The sequence below is a fragment of the Schistocerca serialis genome, chromosome 4, assembly GCF_023864345.2.
Source record: "Schistocerca serialis cubense isolate TAMUIC-IGC-003099 chromosome 4, iqSchSeri2.2, whole genome shotgun sequence".
NCBI lineage: Eukaryota > Metazoa > Arthropoda > Insecta > Orthoptera > Acrididae > Schistocerca > Schistocerca serialis.
Genome location: NC_064641.1, coordinates 554,028,579 through 554,049,730, shown reverse-complemented (window position 1 = coordinate 554,049,730; position 21,152 = coordinate 554,028,579).

The window sequence follows — 21,152 nt, the reverse complement described above, 5'->3', positions numbered from 1 at the left end:
TGCAAAATGTTTACAAAAGGTGAGTTACTGATGTACGAGAATCGGCGCTGCGGGAGCTGAGTGTAAAGGAGTGTGACTCGTGGTTATGCAAAAACTGAGAAATATACCAACTGCACTGAGTAAAATCACGACAGAATAAACTGCAGTGTCATTAGAGTTGTTCTGAGTTCTCACGAAATATGCGTTCATCCTTTCCTTCGTCGTCTATTGGTCGGCAGACTTTGTTAAACTAGCAGTAGCGCACAGGAGCTTTCAATTGACGACGGTAGGGAGCACACGATGGCACATCAACTGTAAGTAGTGCATTCAAAACAACATAAGTTCTGATAACGAGATATAAGCACAATTTTTACTACAACCTCTAAGAACCATTAGCTAGTCGTCGACGCAACTGTGTGTTACAGAAATGATTTGAGTCAGAAGGGAGTAAGAAACATTAGGGCTTAACGTTCCATCCACGACGAGGCCATTAGAGGCAGAGTACAATCTTGGTTTGGTGTAGGATGAGAGAGGAAATCGTCCGTGCTTTTAAAAATTAACATCCTCCGAACTTGCATTAAGCGATTTAGCGAAAGCTAGGCAAACCCAATGTTCCGTTACATGTTGTTACATGTCTGAAGTCTTCCACGGAAAACAGGTGCAAATATTTGTTCCCTGTTATATACCTGTACGGCTGGATGCTTTTTGTCGTTCATGCAACACGGCCTGAAGATGACTCTATTGAGGAGTCGAAACTGTTAGCCTAAAAAAAAGCTATGAAAATAACGGCTGTTGGGATCTATTTTTATAATTCATCGATCAGCCGCAGTCCATCATTCCACAATTGCAAGATGGAGTTACGTTTACTAAATCAGAGTGGCTGGGTCGGGATTTGAACTATTGTCCTTCCGAACAGTGTGTTACCACTGCACCACCTTGCACGGTATTTCAGTCAGGCTTCAGACTATTGGAGTCTAGTGTTCGGAGAAGATGACAGTAGTGCGAGAGTTGGGTAAGTGACAGCAAGGGTTTATAACTTTGTTCGTGATTCGGTAATGTTGAAGTGGAGGTCGTTATATTGGGCAATGTTAGCCAGCGGAGCAGTTTGAAATGAGAAAATTCTATGACGCTTTGTGCAGATGTAATATGACCAGTACGATCGCCGACGGCACATCGCACTTTTCAGTTCCGAGCGCACAGTGAGCACGTAAATATGCCTACTTTCTGATGTTGAGCATGTTTTTAAGTAGACCAAACAGATAGGGTCATCAGTTTCCCATTAACCCCCCCCCCTGCCCCATTAACCCCTCCCCCAAGGCAGAAGCAGTGTACCCAATCTGTCTGGTACATAGCTAATTCTGTGTGAGTGTGTGAGAAAGTGTTCTAAATGTTTCTGGACGGGAACCACCCTGGTATTCAACTGGTGGGATGTGGTCACAGCCTAATAACTACCTCAAGGCTGGTAGGCACACTGACCCCTTGTTGTTAATCTTCCTGGCGGATTCGGCTGCACTAACACGCGCGGCTACCCGTGGGAAAGGGAGAGGGCGGGGGGGGGGGGGGGGGAGATGATACCTAGAATAACAGAGTATCCCGCCAAGTGTGACGTGAGTAATGTTATTCGTTTCTTGACGCTGAGGGATTCCGCCTGATTTCATGCAGCACACGTAATATAACTGTCGTGCTTGTCAGCAAAATGCAGCAATGCTGCAGGAACTTCGAAGAAGTAGATACAGACGTTCGTGGTGCAGATGGTCAGAGAAGGAAGCGAGTGAATCAGGCAATTCCAGAAACTCGTCTACGACGGGCAATTCAGAAAAAGCGAACAGGAATGTTGTCATCAGGCATCGTCCTTCTTTAAGACAATTTTTGCCGCGCATGGCACTTGCAACAAAGACGCTCCTGCAGCATTTTAGACGGGAAGTGTTTGATCACCCAGCGTACAGGCCGGACTTAGCTTCCTCTGATTTACATTTCTTTGCTCACATGATCCGCTGGCCGTGAGGACAGCGTTTTTGCACAGACAAAGAACTGCAGACCAGCGTAGACAACTGACGGAAAGCACAACTGGCTTTCTTCTATGATGAGGATATTGGAAAGTTTGTAGAACGCTACGACAGATGTGTAAGTCACTGTGGTTTCCATTTCGCAACCCATCTGACAATTTGAAAAAACAATGAAACAAAAACCATTAATTTAATTTCCACTACCGGCTACGTTCCTTCAGCATAGTCGGGTGACTGATGTCTGGAACCTCATGGAATGCTTTGGGACTCATGAAAAAAATTTGATGAGTATGTTCAGTGAAGCCAACACTGAGTGGAAGTTAAAAAATTTCTTGAAAGCAGCCAAACTGGTGTCTTACATATAGCTTAAAGTGTACAGCTGTGGCCAGATAGTATGGAACATGAATAAAATTATTTTGTGAAATGAAGGCATCTCACTGTGAAAAACTCCAAAGACACAGAATGATGGAATTTTACATCCTTTTGATACCTGTACTTAGGTATTCGATGTAAACGCACTAGCTATACAACGGCCGGAAGTTATTTATCACCTCTGTGTATGTTTTATAGCTATTGAAAGGGGCTGGTCTGAGAAAGCGTGTAAGGCACTGTAAAATTCTAAACAGGTGACAGCAATACAATCCCTGTGGCCAAACTAGTTTGCTGAAGGTTATGTAAGATAGTTTGTGGTAGATTAAAAAAATAGCGATTTTCATGAAATGAGAATCATTGAGCCGGTGAAGTTAAAATCGACCATGTGCAGTTATGTGCCGAACGGGGAGGTGTGTAACTTAATTATCGACCATGACACGAATAAGTAAATAACCATCACAGTATAACCGAATTCAGTGAGCTCACTAAAAACTGTTTCGAAATTCAAGCTTGTCACAATTCAGAGCAGTTAAAAATTTGTAAACTGGAAATGTGTACACCCGTAGGGGATACTACCGGCTCCGGACTCGGGTAAGTAATTTAGCAGGGAGAGGCCGTCAGGACCAGGCGCTGCTGTTACTTTGGCAGCAGGTGTGACAATTTTCGCGAGCGCGCCGCTGGTAGGCAGTCACCTGTCGTGACACAGGTCAGGCAAATGCCCTGTCAGTGCGCTCGCCGGTGGGAAACAGCACAGCTGCTATCGTGAGCCGCGTGCTGCCAGCTGAGTAACGGAATGGCTTGTTACGAAGAGCTGTGCGGACAGCCGCACTGTCAGGGGAACATGTGCTATCAGAGCCTAGGGATGGGAAAAACCAACCGGTTAAAATCGATACCGGTATTTTTCGGTGTTTGTTTGGTCTCTGTTATAACGCGTGTTTTTTAAATTTTGTACTAATAACCGAAAAGAGACCGGAAGTGCTAAAATTTTTCGTTTGTCGCCCGTAAATCTATATGGTAGATTCTCATTGTCGTCGCCGGACACGCGATGTATTGCAGAATGGCACCAATCCTAGTATGGAATTTTTTTTAAGAAGTGACGTAGCAGTGAAGTGTAATGCTTCAGTATTAAACATTTGTCTATAATTCGCATGAATTAGTTAAAGAGATGAAATGGTTTTAATTGACTTTAGAACAGGTTTATTTGGTTGCTTAAATTGCTGAAACCCTCAAGACAGATATGACCTTCGGGTAGAGAAACGCCGCTAGATGGTGGAACGTACATTAGACGAAGTGCAAGGTCTTAACGAAGAAGTGCTTGACTCGCCCTTTGGTAGATCCTCCTGGCTTTCACTGTCTACACATGTTGGCTATTCCTGGCAAATTTTGGAATAACACAAACAGGTATTTGTATGGCACTTCGCACCACCACACAGCCCAGAAGCAAACAGTGCTCAACACTCTGTCTTCACGTGCCTTCCTTATCAGCAATGACAACAACTTGCAATCGGAGTTGAATTTTTTAGAGAGGACATTGAAGGCAAATGGCTATTACGGTTGTTCAATAGTCGGCCTTTTAGGCGGAATTTTCATCACCCTAATAAGAATGACAAGGAACCGCCTTCTAACTCTGTTACGTTACCTTTCGTTTCTCGGATCACTGACGGCTTTGGCAGAATTCTAAAGAAAAATGGTATCCAGGCTTCTTCCTTTAGTCAAAACAAAATAAAAGATATTTTCCGATGAAAAACGGATACACCTGATTGCCTTCACAATGTAGGCGTCTATCAAGTGACATGTGGCTGCCGCAAAGTGTATATAGGCAAAAAGGGAAGAACTGTTAAAGAACACATTAAGAAACACGAAAGGCAAAGGAGGTGAATATGGGGCCGCGGTGTGCGAGCAATATAAACAACGTTCTGCAAGTCACCTCGGCGGACAATAATACAAACATCAAAAAAAGTTTTGCATCACCCCGGTTCCCAGAACTCCTGGAAATAGACGTTGACTGTGGATATTGCATCACAGACACAGTACCCTTGACAGTTCAGAGATGTCACTAACCTCACCCAAAGATGTAAACAACAATGCATGAGCAGAGCGTATTAGACGGAGGCAACCAATCAGTTCCAGTCATTCCACCAGGAAAGTGATACATGGCTTGTGTTGTCTGTAGTTCAACCATGCGTAGACGGTCAATACTGCGGTTCGATCGCGTCCCCATTGTTACTTTGTGCCAGGAAAGGCTCTCAACAAGGTAATAGTCCAGACGTCTCGGAGTGGACCAAAGTGATATTGTTCGGACGTGGAAAAGATACAGAGAGCCAGTAACTTTCGATGACTCAGGTCGCCCAAGGGCTACTACTGCAGTGGATGGCCACTCCTACGGATTCTGGCTCGGAGGAACCCTGACAGCAACGCCACCATGTTGAATAATGCTTTTCGTGCAACCCCACGACGTCGTTTACGACTTAAACTGTGCGCAATTGGCTGCATGATGTGCTACTTCACTCCCGACGTCCATGGCGAGGTCCATCTTTGCAACCACAACACCATGAACCGCGGTACAGATGAGCCCAGCAATATGCCGAATTGACCGCTCAGGATTGGCATCACGTTATCTTCACCGATGAGTGTTGTATGCCTTGAACAAGACAATCATTGGAGGCGTGTTTAGAGGCAACCTGGTAAGGTTGAATGCCTTACACACACTGTCCAGCGAGTGCAGCATGGTGGAGTTTTCTGCTGTTTTGCGGTGGTATTATGCGGGGCCGACGTACGCCACTGGTGGTCATGAAAGGCTCTGTAACGGCTGTACGATAAGTGAATGCCCTTTTACGACCGATAGTGCAACTCTATCGGTAGCATATTGGCGAGGCATTCATCTTCATGGACGACAACTCGCGCCCCTATCGTGCACATCTTGCGAATGACTTCCTTCAGGATAACGATATTGCTCGACTAGAGTGGCCAGCATGTTCTCCAGACATGAATTCAGGCATGCATCAATGCAACAGGACGTCTACTATGTATTAGAGGTACTAGTGTGCACAGCAATGTGGACCACCACCTCTGAAGGTCTCGCTGTATGATGGTACAACATGCAATGTGTCGATTTCATGAGCAATAAAAAGAGCGGAAATGATTTCATGAGCAATAAAAAGAGCGGAAATGATTTTTATGTTGACCTCTATTCCAATTTTGTGTACAAGTTCCGAAACTCTTGGAACCGAGGTTATGCAAAGCTTTTTTTGATGTTTGTATTTTGGGTAATCATTCCCTCTCTCTTGCTCTGTCCGTTTCGTATTTAGCCAATGATGACAGCCAACCAGTAGCAGTAGGAGGAATTTCAACCAATAACCGTTCTCCAGCGTAAGTGTAGGATAGTGCCTTTCTATCCACTTCTCCAAGCACAAACGTGGGAAAACTTTCCTTTATAAGAGACGCGACACTGGCCTCTGACAGTGTTCTAGCAATGGTGGACACCGGAAGATCCTGAAGAAGATCCCAGCAGAGGGCCTGCAGGCTTTCATGAAGTTTCCTGCTAGATTAAAACTGTGTGCCAAACTGGGACTCGAAACTAGGACCTTTGCCTTTCCCAGGCAAGTGCTCTACCGGCCGACCTATCCATGTAAGACTCACGACTCTTCCTCGCAGCTTTACTTCCGCAAGAACGTCACCTCCTACCTTCCAAGCTTCACACAGATTCTCCTCCATAACTTGCACTCCTGTGACATGGCTTACCCACAGCGTAAGGGACTGTTTGCAGACTGAAGTTTCACCTTGCGGCAAAATGTGCGCTGATTCATTGAGATAGTGGCACAGTCACGATGCTACTGCTCAATGATAGAGCTTGCCGCTATATTTGCATGTGGCACGCGTATTGGCCGCGGGCTTTGAGGCACCATGTCGCGGATTGCGTGGTCTCTCCCGCCAGAGGGTCGAGTCCTCCCTCGGGCATGGGTGTGTGTTCTTAGCGTAAGTTAGTTTAAGTAGTGTTTAAGTCGAGGGACCGATGATCTCAGCAGTTTGGTCCCTTTGGAATTCACACACATTTGAACATTTATATTTGCATATAACTCTTGTTTTACCATGCATACTGACTCCAGACATTGTCTCGAGGCCACGTCACCGCAGAGTGCCTGACAATGACAATGGCTGCAGACACGTCTATTTATAAAAAAATAACTAAATTGTGAATAAATAAATTATATGATTCCACAACGAGTAAACAAACGCCTCATTTGACCGAATGTTGTCTCTCGAGCGCCTGATAGCCCTTGCACTTCCTCTAATGTTCTTTCCCCTTTCTAAGGGTGTTTCGCTACCCCAAGGGAATATCTGTCTTGTGGTTTGCTGCGATTTAAGCAGGCAAATACACCTTTTCTAAAGCCAAATAAAACCATATATGTAGCCACGAAGCCGTTTGACACGATACTTTCACATCCCTAGATAAATATTCTCGTTTTCTTCGCTGTCGCTGCCGGCCGCGGTGGCCGTGCGGTTCTGGCGCTGCAGTCCGGAACCGCGGGACTGCTACGGTCACAGGTTCGAATCCTGCCTCGGGCATGGATGTGTGTGATGTCCTTAGGTTAGTTAGGTTTAAGTAGTTCTAAGTTCTAGGGGACTGATGACCACAGTAGTTAAGTCCCATAGTGCTCAGAGCCATTTGAACCATTTTTCGCTGTCGCTGTTGTTGGTAGGTATACCAGAAACCCCCTCTTCTGTTTCCTTAAGCGGTTTGGGGTAACCACGGAAGACTATATCCTGTTTGGCACACTGGAATGTGAGTAGTATGTTACCACCGCATCACCTCACTCGGTGTTTGAGACAGGCTTGAGCCCATTAAAGCCCATTGTTTGGAGAAGAAGTCAGTACGGATTTACAGGTCCTCGTATTTGGCATCAGTGGCCGTAATATCACTCACCATACGAGCTCTTCCATGAAGTTGTGGCCATCAAACTGTTCCAGTTTTATAAGCAGAACAATCTGAAATGACATACATGTGAAACTCCAATGCAACTTCTGTCAACAAATCCATGGTCGCGGTTTTTACTTCACATTTATTGTTCACATTTTTGGAATTAATACTAACATTACTCTAATTATGGATGACATATCTCCCATAAGTCCAACCCCTCGTCCAAGTCGTGGGAGATGGGCAACGGCACAAAATAGGGGACTGCCTATAGGGGCGATGTACAGCGGGGACTTCGTGTGCCCCAGGACCGCTACGGTAGCTGGGAAGGCCCTATGGGAACCCTGAAACGTGACGGCTAACGGGGCTCTGGTGAAGCTGCGATAGGCCTAGCAAGCCAGTAGTGGATAAATCAACTGCTTTCAAAAAGGGAACATGCCTGGGATCACGGAACGGATTTAAAGGAAACCGACCAAGCAATGGAAAAGGATTACGAGATGGTTTACGACTGGGCACCTTAAACGTAAGGACTCTAACTGGGAAGTTAGAAGAAATTGTAGAAATGATGGAAAGGAGGAAATTGGACATCTTGGGACTTGCTGAGACTAGGTGGAGAGGAGTTGGTGAAAAACCACTAAGTAAAGGATGTAAACTGTACTGGATAGGGAATGAGAGGGGAAGAAATGGAGTGGCAATAGTGGTCAGAGAGGATCTGCAGGAGGAGGTGGAAGGTATCAATGATCGAATGATAAAAGCCAGAGTACGAGTGAAAGGAGAAAGCATTGAAATCATCCAAGCATATGCCCCACAGGTGGGGTGTACAAAAAAGGAGAAGGAGGAATTTGAAGATGACATGCAAAAGCAGCTAAATGGAGGTAATCAGATTATAATAGGGGACCTCAATGCACATGTTGGCACAGACAGGAAAGGATTCGAGGAGATAATGGGACCAGAGGGCTGGGGGAACCGAAATAGAGAAGGAAAATTGTTGCTGGAATTCTGCAAGAGGAATGGGCTGGCAATCGCAAATTCCTGGTACAAGAAGAGAAGTAGCCACAAAATAACTTGGTACAGTGGAGACTGGTCTCAAACTTCAGTAGTAGACTATGTACTAGTGGATAGGCAGATGATGAGCAGCATCACAGATGTTAAGGTCATTCCGTCTGAGGCCTTAGACAGTGACCATCGGCTGTTGGTAGCCACCCTGAGAGAGAAAAAAGATAGGAGGGCAACAGACATACATGAGAAAAGGTTGAAGACATGGATGCTGAAAGAGGATGAACGGAGGACCCAGTACCAGACACTGATCAGGAAGAAGCTGCCAAAGGAAGATCAGAGAACAGTGGAAGAAGAATGGGGAGATTTTAAGAGGGCTCTAGTTGAGGCAGCTGAGACTGTGTGCGGAAGAACTAGCACAAAGAGGAGAATTAAGGAAACCCCATGGTGGAACCACATATGTAAAGAGGCAGTACTTCGAAAGAACAAAGCCTTCAGAGAATGGTTCCAGACCCGAACAGAGGAAGCTAGGGTAAAATATAAGGAAAGCAAGAAAGCGGCACAGACCATAGTAAGGGCGGAGAAGAAGAAGTGGATGGAAAAATGGACAAGAATGTTAGAAGAGGACAGTGAAGGGAACAAAAAAGTACTTTACACCATGGTAAGAAATAAGAGGAACGACAGAAGCGAGTGCCTGAGGATCATAGATAATAATGGAAGAGTTGTGGAGGAAATGCATGAGCTCAAAAAGATTTGGAAGGAGTACTTTGAAGATCTGTTGAATGCCGCCAAGCGGGTAACTAACAGCGATGGAGAGCCTAAGGCAGCAGACGATTATAATAGTGGGAAAATTGATGATCTAACTTGGAATGAAGTGGAAGAAGCCATAAAAAGGATGAAAGGGGGCAAGGCACCAGGTTGGGACGAAGTAACAGTGGATATGATACGAGCAGCAGGAGAAGTAGGAACCCAGTGGCTATACAGAGTGCTGAGGGTGGTGTGGAAGGAGAACAGAATTCCTGAGGATTGGAAGAAAGGAATTATAGTCCCGATCTTCAAGAAAGGGGATAAAAGGAGATGTGAGAACTACAGAGAAATTACCCTGCTATGCCACTGTGGAAAAATCTATGAAAAGATCCTGGAGAAGAGAATAAGAAGCAGTATTGAAAGTAGACTGCAAGAGGAGCAGTATGGTTTCAGACCGGGAAGATCAACAACGGACCTCATATTTGCGGTAAGGCAACTGCAGGAAAGGCACTATGAGTACGGGAAGGACTTAATCATGGCCTTTTTAGATATTGAGAAGGCGTATGACAGTATCTATAGGGACAAGCTCTGGGATGTGCTGAAAGCAAAAGGGATAGATGAAGAGATAACACAAAAAGTCAGAAAAATGTATGAGGGAAGTGAGAGTTGTGTGAAAGTGGGGAGGGAACGTACTGCATGGTTCAAGCTGGAAAATGGGCTGCGACAGGGAAGTGCACTTTCACCTTTATTGTTTATTATTGTTATGGATGAAATCCTACAGCAAGTATCAGATGCGATTGGAGATCATAAAATGAAAGCAGTGCTTTTTGCCGATGACCTGATGTTATGGGGAAATTGCGAGAAGGAGGTGCAAGAGCAGTTAGATGTATGGGAGGCAACGGCAGCACAATATGGAATGCATTTCTCTGCAAAGAAAAGTGAAATAATTGTCACAACAAGGAAGAAGAATAGGCCAAATGTGGATATAACTTGTGGAGGGGTAAAACTACAAGTGGTAGAGAACTTCAAGTACCTGGGAAGCATGATTGAAAGTAAGGGGGGAAACGCAATGGAAATAAATGAAAGGTGCAGAAAAGCAGGGCAGTTCTTCAAATGCATTAGGGGGCTTATTTGGAGCAAGGAGGTGCCACAGAAATCCAAGGGAATTATATACCGAACCTACTTTGTCCCCATATTGGCATACGGAAGTGAGACATGGGTAATGCATAAAAGCGACAAAAGTAGAATACAAGCTAGTGAAATGAAGTTCCAGAGGAGCAGGTTGAGTGTAACAAGACGAGACAGATTGCGAAATGTGTATGTGAGGGAAAGACTAAAGGAGGAACCAGTACAGGACAGGATAGAAAAATCAAGACTGCAGTGGTATGGACACATGAAGAGAATGGATGAGGGATGAATTCCAAAGAGGATGTTTGATCTGCAACTGGAGGGGAAGAGGCCCAGGGGAAGACCAAGAGATAGATGGGTGAAGTGAGTGAAGGAATGTGTAGCGAGAAGAGGAGAGAACTGGACGAAGGTGGAAGAGGGGGAATGGTGGAAAGACAGAACACGATGGAGAGGCTTGTGTTCCCGACAGACCCAGCCAGTGGCTGGAAACTGTCCAAGATGATGATGATGATGATGATGGGTGACATCTTCTACTGAAATGTTAATAAACGGGTATAACGTACGTCAGCAAAATTTAATATTTGTCTGTCAACAAAATACGTGACAGAGACGTCATCCAGCTGCCTAGTCCCATGGCAACTCGCGAAGTGCTCACCAGCGGTTAGCCCTTCACTTTATTTGGGAGAGCTAATGTGTGTAAACTGATACATTCGACTATTTGAAGTTTAATGTACTAAAGATACTGTATTACACTAAGCCAGTAGTTTACTACCTCATCGTAGCATTATCCCGAATGCATCTTTCACTGTGCAGTGGAGTGTGCGGTGTTTTGAAAGTTACTAGAAGATTAAAATATTGTGCCGGACCTGGATCCGACCCCAGAATCCTGCCTTTCGCGAACATTGCGATCCTGCATACTGTAATGCAACTGTGGCAGCATGATACTGGCAGAACTGAAGTTATGAGGGCGTGCCATAAATCTCGTCCGTATAGCTTGGCGAGAGCATTTCCCGCTTAAAGAAAAGATTTGGCTCCTTGCTCTGGCCGTGCAATCAGGAAGTTTCTTTCATCTATGTTTCAAATTCTGTAAATATCGTCGGATAAATTCAATTCATGATGTAATTTTTTCCAGTAGCTAAGAATTTCGATCCCTATGCCCTTTAATTTCAGTTGCCATTAGTTTAGACTTCCACTGAAAAAGGCAAATAGATTGAGGATTCGGCACTAGGGCCTTTACCCTAAACGTAATATTTTTACTTAATATTATTTACTTTTGTATTTATTATTCTTTCATATGGAGTCAGGCTGGCTATCGATGGTAAGTGCACGAAAGCAGACCAACTAATATCCAGCTGTTCGAAGAATAAGGAAAGTATTTAGGTGACCGACAGCAAACGTGTGTAGGGAAGCAGTGTTAGAGGTACCTGAATTTGCACAGAACACCAGAATATTAGCAGTACACTACTCATGTTACGATACAGAAGCACAGAACGACAACATGCCTCTAGTGGCCTGGCTGTGAACTTCGGGCACGAAGAAATCTGGCACGGAAATTCGTATTCTTGCTTTACGAAATAAGAGTGTTAGATGACAATATTATTCATTTATAATTTATGAATGGACGTCATTGTCTAGTGGTATAGTGCGTGATTCGAAACGTTTTCGTGCCCTCGCAAAGTAATGTATTAGACAGATGTCAATCAAAAACTTAGATTAACTTCTAATAGCTTGCGTCCAGTCATGTAACATTTCGTAAATGGTCTAGTGGTCACCATTGGACTGTAAAATTAATTATTTGTAATACCAATTATTGGAATTTAGACCGCGTGGCCATTACCGAGTGGAAATAATTGCACTGTATCACATGTCAAAACCTAAAACTCATCTGACATGACATGACACGGAAGCTCATTCCATCACATGGTGTTCCTGATTACGTATTTCTGTGTTTATTGCACTCTTTGAATTGCGTTGGAAGTTTCACGTATTGTGTTTCACTTTTTGCTTTCATCTGTAACACTGAATGGAGTAAACCATTCCACATTGGTTACTGTTTCATATAAAACAAAAGTTGGTTTCGTCACACGGTGTTGTGTAGGTTCATGTATATTCGTACCTACTTACGAATTCATGTGTGAACAGCTCGATTTAACTAGATTGTAAGTACGTTGGTCGTATTTTACTTTATTTTTTTGGCTCCATTTTTCGTACTTTCTCACATGTAATGGTGAACACCATATTAGCAGCTTTTAACAGAACTGGTATTCAGTTATATGAAGGGCTTATTTCAATAGTGGTACAAGTCCATTTTTGTTCATTCTGAGATACAGAGTCCTAAAGTTAAATGAGTGCCGAAAAATCTGAAGTTGAGATACCAGAAGTATTCTATTATATGGCTTCTTGCTAGAGATGAATCTTTCTTTCTGTTTGTTTCGACCATTAATTTCAGAAGCATTATGGACAGAAAAGCGGAGGTAATGGACTTGTACCACTATTGAAATAAGTCCTTCGTATTATTTCTTGTAATTATGCTTTGAATGCTGCCACTGATTACGCCTTGTAGGCTTACTGACAGAGTACACACTTATTGTGCCAAGTTGTCTACATCGAAGTCCGGGATGGTGTGGTTTAGTGTGAACGTACTTCTGTCGTACTGAATACTTTTGTATTTCGTAAACTCTTAGTTATACAGAGCTCACTAGTACGTACGACGACGAAAGCATGAGAATGTGTATTATTTTATTCGATATTTTCATGTGCACTGCACGTAACACAATCCAATGAAACCAGCTTCTATCTACTACGAAACGAAAACTAATATGGAAGACTTTAAATCATCCAATAATAAACCGAAATGATGAGGGATTGATAAAGGTGCAGCGCTCCGAGTGACGTGGGAGCGACCGATGGTGGTGTTATGGGAAGTCCCTATATGAATTTCACATCCCTATTTGCAGTATTGCGGTGTAGTAGTGAAGGATGTTATTCTGGCCATTCGGTTAATGGTTCGGCGACGCTTGAGAAAACCAGCTTAAGAAATGTCTCGCGTCTGCGATCTACAATGCCATTGTGAGGAGCTTCAAGTAGTACCTCGTGGGGCTTAGGCTATTGCTCTATATGTGAAACTTGGACGGTGTAGTGTTCTAGATGAAGGGATCACTATTATACTGGTGAAATATTCATTACGACATTCACTACAGAGGACTGATTTGAAGCGAACTAATAAAGGCATGACCGTATCGCATAACGAATATCATATTTGGATCTAAGTCCAGCAAGCAATATTATGGTGTGCAGGGGAAGATATCTCTGGTATCACTAATACGAGGGCTGTCCAGAAAGTAAGTTACGATCGGCCGCGAAATGGAAACCACTGGGAAAATCCGGTAAAGCTTCGCACAGATGTATTGGTCAGTGTCTCTAGTATGACCGTCAATCGTGTCACGACGCTCTTTTCAGTTTCGAGTGAACAGTGAGCACGTAAAGATGCGTAGGGAATAGCGTCTCCCGCCAAGCATGACGGCCCGGTTAGAGATTTCGCCTGCGTCATGCAGCCCACATAACACAACTGTCGAGCAGTTCCTTCTTCAAGCCAATTCTCGGCCGCACACTGCAGGGGCAATGAAGACGCTCCTGCAGCGTTTCCGATGAGAAGTGTTTGATCACCCACAATACATTCCGTAATTGGCTCCCCCTGAGTCTCATTTCTGCTCACAAAAACCGCTGGCCATGAAGACAAAATTTTTCGACAGACAACGAGCTGCAGACCTGGCTGAAAGCACAGGCGGCTGCTTTCTATGACCAGGATATTGGAAAGTTGATACAACACTACGACAAAACTCGAAGTTGGAGCGGCGACTATGTAGAGAAGTAGATGGAAGGTGTACCTAACTGTTGCAAATAAAATGTTTCTGGTTTTCACTGTGGTTTCCGTTTCGCGACCGATCGTAACTTACTTTCTGGACAGCCCTCGTATTTCCACCTTCTCTATTTCAGTCGCGAATGACGCGAAGGAAGAATCGCAGTTCGTGAACTTCCATATGAATTCTAATTTATCTCATTTTTTGGTAATGGTCGTTCCACGATTCGTATGTGTGAGAAAGTAGTATGTTTCCAGACTCTCCTTCGAACTTACGCTATCAGAATTTTAACAGTAAACCTGTACTGTCTTTTGTAGTACTGCCACTGGAGTTTGGTGAGCATTTCTGTAACCTTCTGACTCTGATTAATCGATTCTGTGACGAAAGGTGGCTCTCTTCGTATGATATCGTCTACTTCTTCTGCTAATTCTACATGGTAAGGGCGACAGATTGATCAACAACACCCAAGAATCGGTCCATCGTTTTGTAAGCCTCTGCTTTCGTGGATGAATAACATTTACTTAGGATTCTTCCAGTGAATCGTAGCTTGGAATATATTTTTCTTGGTATTTGTTTTACGTCGCCATTTTACTTTAGTTCACTTCTAGGCACTTTAAGATTGTTACTGCGTATTGTAGCGTACCGCTGGCGCCTTTCAATCCGGCCACACGCCACACAGCAGAGTATTGCGGGTTGCTGCCATGTCAAGACACCTTCAAGCGACGCAGCTCAGCTTGTCTGAGTCAATCGCTGCAGGACTGAGGGCGCAACATCCACCAGGTACAGCCGTCACTAGATCACTTCCACGTGACTCGTGACACCAGACGTCTTCCTGGTATTTCTCAGCCCGCCAGCCCTTCATAGGACATCTCCCAACTCTCCAGCCAATGCGAATCCGGCCTCGACATCGACATATGCCGCGAGTGTCTTCCTCTGAGTGCAGTGCATTACACAGGATCTAGGACATCACAATTGCGGCCTACACCGACCTTGCCTGCGGCAGTGCTTCTCTACTGTGACAGACTGCTTACTTGCAACTCTCCAAACCGTTTTGTATTAGGGCGATGATTACGTTGTCTATACGAGGAAGGTGTTTCTACTGTTCACTTTATTCTGTGCTTTCTCCGTTTCGTGACTGTCTGGACACTTTTGCCTCCTTCTATATGCGTCACTTACAACGGGATACTTTACATACTCTAATAATAACGGATCTATGCGCCTGTTGCTCAAAATACGTTACAGTTATTTTCGTTCTGAGTTTGCCGCAGTCCCTGCACAAATGTTGGATCCACCACAGGTCTTTATGCATCTCGAGACATTGTTTTCGCGTTACCACCTTCCTGCTGAGAACAGCATAGTGTGCAAAAATTCTTATGGAGCTCTATAAGACTCCCTTATGGTACTCCAGAAATTACCTTTACATCTGACGTTTTCTTAGCGCTTAAGAATATTGAGATCTACCTCTAAAAAAGTCCTGAATCCAGTCACAAATCTAGTCTGCTTCTCGATAAGCTAGTAGTTTGTTCACAAAAGCCGGCCGCGGTGGTCTAGCGGTTCTAGGCGCGCAGTCCGGAACCGCGCGACTGCTACGGTCGCAGGTTCGAATCCTGCCTCGGCATGGATGTATGTGCTGTCCTTAGGTTAGTTAGGTTTAAGTAGTTCTAAGTTCTAGGGGACTGATGACCACAGTAGTTAAGTCCCATAGTGCTCAGAGCCATTTTTTTGTTTACTAAACAACAGTCCAGAAGTGTGTAGAATTCCTTCCGGAAGTCACGCAACACGGCATCGGTCTGGATACCTCTATTTATGCCGTCTTGGATCATTGACAAGGAGAATAAGCTATGTTTCAAAAGATCTCTGACTACGGAATCCATGTTGGTTTTCGTAGAACAGATTTTTATTCAAAGACGACAATTACACTGAAGCCACTGCGATTCGTGATGGTCCTCTGGACATTATATAAAGGCACATTTGCATGCCGTGCGTGAGTTTCCTCGGAAACGCGAAATCTTAATTAAATAATTAATCTGTGAGAAATAAATAAAGCCTATGGCACAGAACTGCAGCGCTGTGTCGCTGATAAAACAAAAACACAATTACGATACTCTTATGTTTGATTAAGGAGAGAGAGGTCTTGCACAAGTGGTGCTGGAAGCACGGATATTTTATTGACTGGCACACCGCCATATTTAATGTTATATAAGATCACTGCGAGTTGCAATCTTACTAGGCACTCGAATCTGTAAAGAATTTATATTTATGAAAGTAAGTAGAATTATTTAACTGTAGGCTTATTCGTTGAATATATCTGATTTAACTAACTGTGTAAACTTTTTATGTTTAGTAGACAGTCACCTCTGTACGACGTATTGACATGGCTGGCAAATTATTCTAATATTGAGATTTAGATTTGAGTTCGCACCTACCGCAGCAGTCTTTGGAAACGATTTAAATACGAAGTCCGATTATTTGAGTCTTATTTCACGGTCAACTACGAAAAACATTACATTTACGAAAAAGCCATTGTCAAGCGTCTGATACCGAATAATTAAACGTCCAAGTTCCAGATACGCAAATATTAATTACAACCAATCACTATCATACAATAATACATAATTAATATTTTATTTTATTTTATTTTATTTATTTTATATTGGCGACTGCGTGTCGGACTTGTTATTTTGTCATTTGTTACATTGTTCTCTTTGTTTCATGTGAAAAATCAACTTTCTGGACCTGGACTTGACTATATGAGAAATAACAAAAATCTGAAGATATTTTCCAATTCTAAAATTTTGCGGGAAGACGCAATGAAGCTTCCAGCAAAATAAGGTAAGACGCAGCATCTTTGCATTGGCAGGCTTGACCAGACGCATAATTCAGTGTATTAGCTCTTCAGTAGATTCTGTAGTATTTCTTTCGCGCGTAGCAGTTTTCAGTGATAAATTTCATTCTCAGTACTTTTCCTTAAACAATAACTTCTGCAACAATACCAATACACGAGTGTACAATATGGCCGACTTCTGTACGATACGTTGTAACATGGACAGCAGCCATTAACAATAATCCCATATTCAGTTTACATTTTTAAATTAACAAACAGCCATTGTTGCTACGAGCGATTCATGCTCAACTGCATTTTATTTTAAAACCAGTGTCAAACATTAATTTCTTGAAATATATATCACGTGTGGCATGGTCATAACTAGAAAACAATACGCAAAGATGGAACAGCAAAGACATACTATTCAGACGCAATCCGACTCGGACGAGAGACAAATGTTAGAAAATGACTTTACGACAGCAACCGGTAGTGACGATTCATCAAATATTGACGCAAGTGTTAACGGAAATTTTGACAATAGGCCGTCCACCACAAAAATTTCAAAGTCTCAGTCAGAGCCCATGTTAATACATGAAGTCACGTCTAATGACGCAGCGGGGGCAGAGACCTTGCAAACAGTAAACATTGCCAACATGTTACAAATGCTAATGAAACAGAACGCGGAAAACATGGCAACCTTAAAGACACAAAATGACGAAATTAAATCTGACCTCATAGCAATCAAGGCATGTAATGACACTTTGTGTAAACGTGTGGAACTTATAGACGCCACACTGACCAAACAGATGACTGAACTCAGTACGAAATTTTCCAAGCTTAATACGAGACAAGAAAAGACTACAAATGACGTAGCACTTTTACAGACACAATTAAAAAACCTTAATGTCACGTGTGAAGCTCTTACTGAACAAATTCAAACATATCCTTCAGTACACGACAACCTTGAAAAACGAATTACTGACGTGCAGAATAAATTTGACGATGTTGAACAACACCTGACTGACATCTTACAATCTGATGCCACAGCTCATTTTCAAAATATTAATAAAGAATTTCATGATTGGGTAGAGAACAAAGACAAACATTTTGATAGATGCATACGTGAAAATTTACCAACAATTGTGCACGACTCCGTAGCGGAATACATCACTAATAACAAACAGCTGATTAGTGACGCAGTACAATCCGTCACTGCACCCATGAGACAATTCACCGATCAACCACAGTCTGAATGTAACGAAAATATCAGTCAAAATGTACAGTTCAGAAACCAATATACATACGAGTGTGACGCACACATACCGCACACAACATACACACAAGAACAAAACACACCACGACAACAACACATACCACAACGTGCAAACACAAACACAAGCTATTATCATGGTAAACCACAACAACATTATCGTAATTACTCGCCAGCTGAACATTGCAGTAATTACAGTGGAACAAATCCATATCATAATGCAAAGGAAGAAGAAAGCTTAATAAAACACAGGCAATTTCAGGCTTTTATCCCAGAGAAACGAACCATTCATCCGGTGATTTTTCTTAAATCTTTTAGTAACGCATTTCCACGCACTTGGAGTGACCGGAAAAAGATTTCATATATTGTCGGTTACATCCAAGGCGATGCAGCTGTCTGGGCATACAGTCAAGCTGACGTATGTACCACGTACAGTGAGTTTGAGCGTGCCTTTCTGAACAAATTCTGGTCGCAATCCGTCCAGGAGCGACTCAGGAGACAAATTTTAGAACCTGAAACTTTTAACAGTAAAAATGGTAACTTACGCAGATATTTTGAAAAATACTTGAACATGGGACATTTTTTAGACGAACCAGTCGCAACACGTGATATACTCCGTGCGTTGAAGGCCAAATTGCCTTTCAACATTAAAGAAAAACTCTTACATATTCCGGATGACGATCCAGATTATTTTTTAACAGCTTTAGATTCGGTTGACATGTTACTAGAAGATCAGCGCTTCGCGCGGCAAAACAGCAGCCACAATGTTTATACTAGTGGTATGCAAAACATGCAGGCTTGCCAACTCAATTCTGGCGCGCCCACAGTTGGATACGCGGTACAGCAAAAACAGCAAACTCACATGCCGTCTCAATACGGAAATCAAAATCAACACGCGTATTCCAATACAAACAACAATTACAACAGTAATAACACTTCATGCGGCAATCCATACAAAAGGCACCGCGGTAATAACAACAACGGTAACAACGGATACAAATGTAACAACAAAAACACAAACAGAAATAGAAATAATAATAACTACGAGCCAAGACAGCATCAAGGCTGGACTCGTAGCGATCAATACTTTCATTCAAACACTGCTTTACCACAGCAGCCACCAGGACAAAATTGGAGCATACCTTACGACCGACAGGTAAGTTATAATGCGCAACAGCAACAACAACCGCAAAAGTTTGGAGATCACAATAGGCAATATCCGAATGTGAATATAATAGAAATGACACCTGATACACAACCTCAGTCTGTGTCAGTACCTAGTACAAATGCTAATCCAACAAACTAGAAACAGTCACTTCTATGCCCCGGGTCGTGGCTGAAGAATTCTTGGGGGGCGACTTCGATGTTAACCAGTTATTTGACACCACAATTGAACAACAAAATATTGATATGCCTAATAATTCTAAACAAAAGCTACCTGTTTTATTTATAAGATACAACCACAATGACAATATATCAGATGAACTTTTGCAAGACAGTACACAATGTCGTTCAAACACAAATGAAATTGTTTTAGCATCTACTACTGGTGTAGTAGGTGGGATTCCAACTACTATTATCTTAGATACAGGTGCAGCTGTGAGCGTTTTGTCTTTTAATTTCTATAAAAAGATGTGTGAATTGGAGCCTGTGCCTGAGTTTCCTGCCCAAAACTGTAAAATAACTACCGCTCTAGGTAATAAGTCATGTAGGGTTACGAAGCAAGTTTTTGTAAACATTAAAATAGGGAATGGAACCGTACAATGGCCATTCCTGGTTGTACAAAACCTTGTGACAAATTGCATATTAGGAATAGATATTATGAGCGAGAAGGACTGCATTATAGACTTCTCCAAAGGTAAATGTATTTTAAATGATAAAGGCAGTGTATTTATTATTGATTTGGACAGGAGAACTCTAAAGCATGACAAACACTGTACAGGGTACAAGGTTCAGTTAGTACTTGACAATGACATTCAAGACACGCACACACACTCATCTGACACAGAGCTAATGGACTTGAAAACATTGCTTGATCATAAGATAAATGAAGCTACAGCTCTCAGTGTACATGAACGTATAAAACTACAGGAAGTGTTATCCAAATATTTACAAGTTTTTACCAAACGATTAGGTGTTATCAACACGTATGTCTACAAGATTGAAGTTAAGCCTCACAAGATCTTCTACCACTGACATATAACGTACCGTTATCTCATCGACCTGCTGTGTGGCAAGAACTAGAACAAATTACAACATAGATAATAAGCAGTATAGAAATTTTCATTTCAGCGGTTCCAGTGACGCAGTTGAAGACAGAAGAACTTTTCTTTCAACGCCGCGGCACCACCGAGAAGACTGAATATTAAAGCAAAATTTATGATTACGTAGCAGTGAATGATATATAAATTTTTCACGGAACATTTGTGACTGTAGGTACCACTGACTTGGTATGACACCTGACGAACCGACAGACGTCATCTGTGAAGCGATCTTTTACTTCGAGAAATAGATTAGACGCACATCTCTCAGCAAGAAAAGCATCTACCAGTAGCCAAGGCCACACAGACACTATACACACACGCACAAAACGCGAGGAATCGAACAGTTTTCCGTCTCTTATTATTTTGAATATTTATTGAGTAGTGAAAACGCCTGGTCTTGCCTACTGATGTAATGAATGTTGTGTCTAACCTATCTTAATTTCAGATGACATCACAAAAAAAAAAACATCGATAAAATCCCAGCAAAACCGTTAAAGAGGACGTAAATATCTGCAATCCATGTAATCAAATGTGACACAATGTAATAATTTATAGCTATGTAATAATGATGTAAACATGTTTATGTGTAACTGTATTATGTTTATGCTAAGAAAATATGTGACATGTATATGTATGATTACTTATGTTTTTTTTTAACTGATGTATAATGTAACTGTTACTATGTGAAAATTTGAACGATAACGAGTGCCAAAATGTGAAAAACTTTTTTAAAAAAAATGCGTAGTGAACCACTGATCACGGACATTAACGTACATTACTAAGTCTGCAAC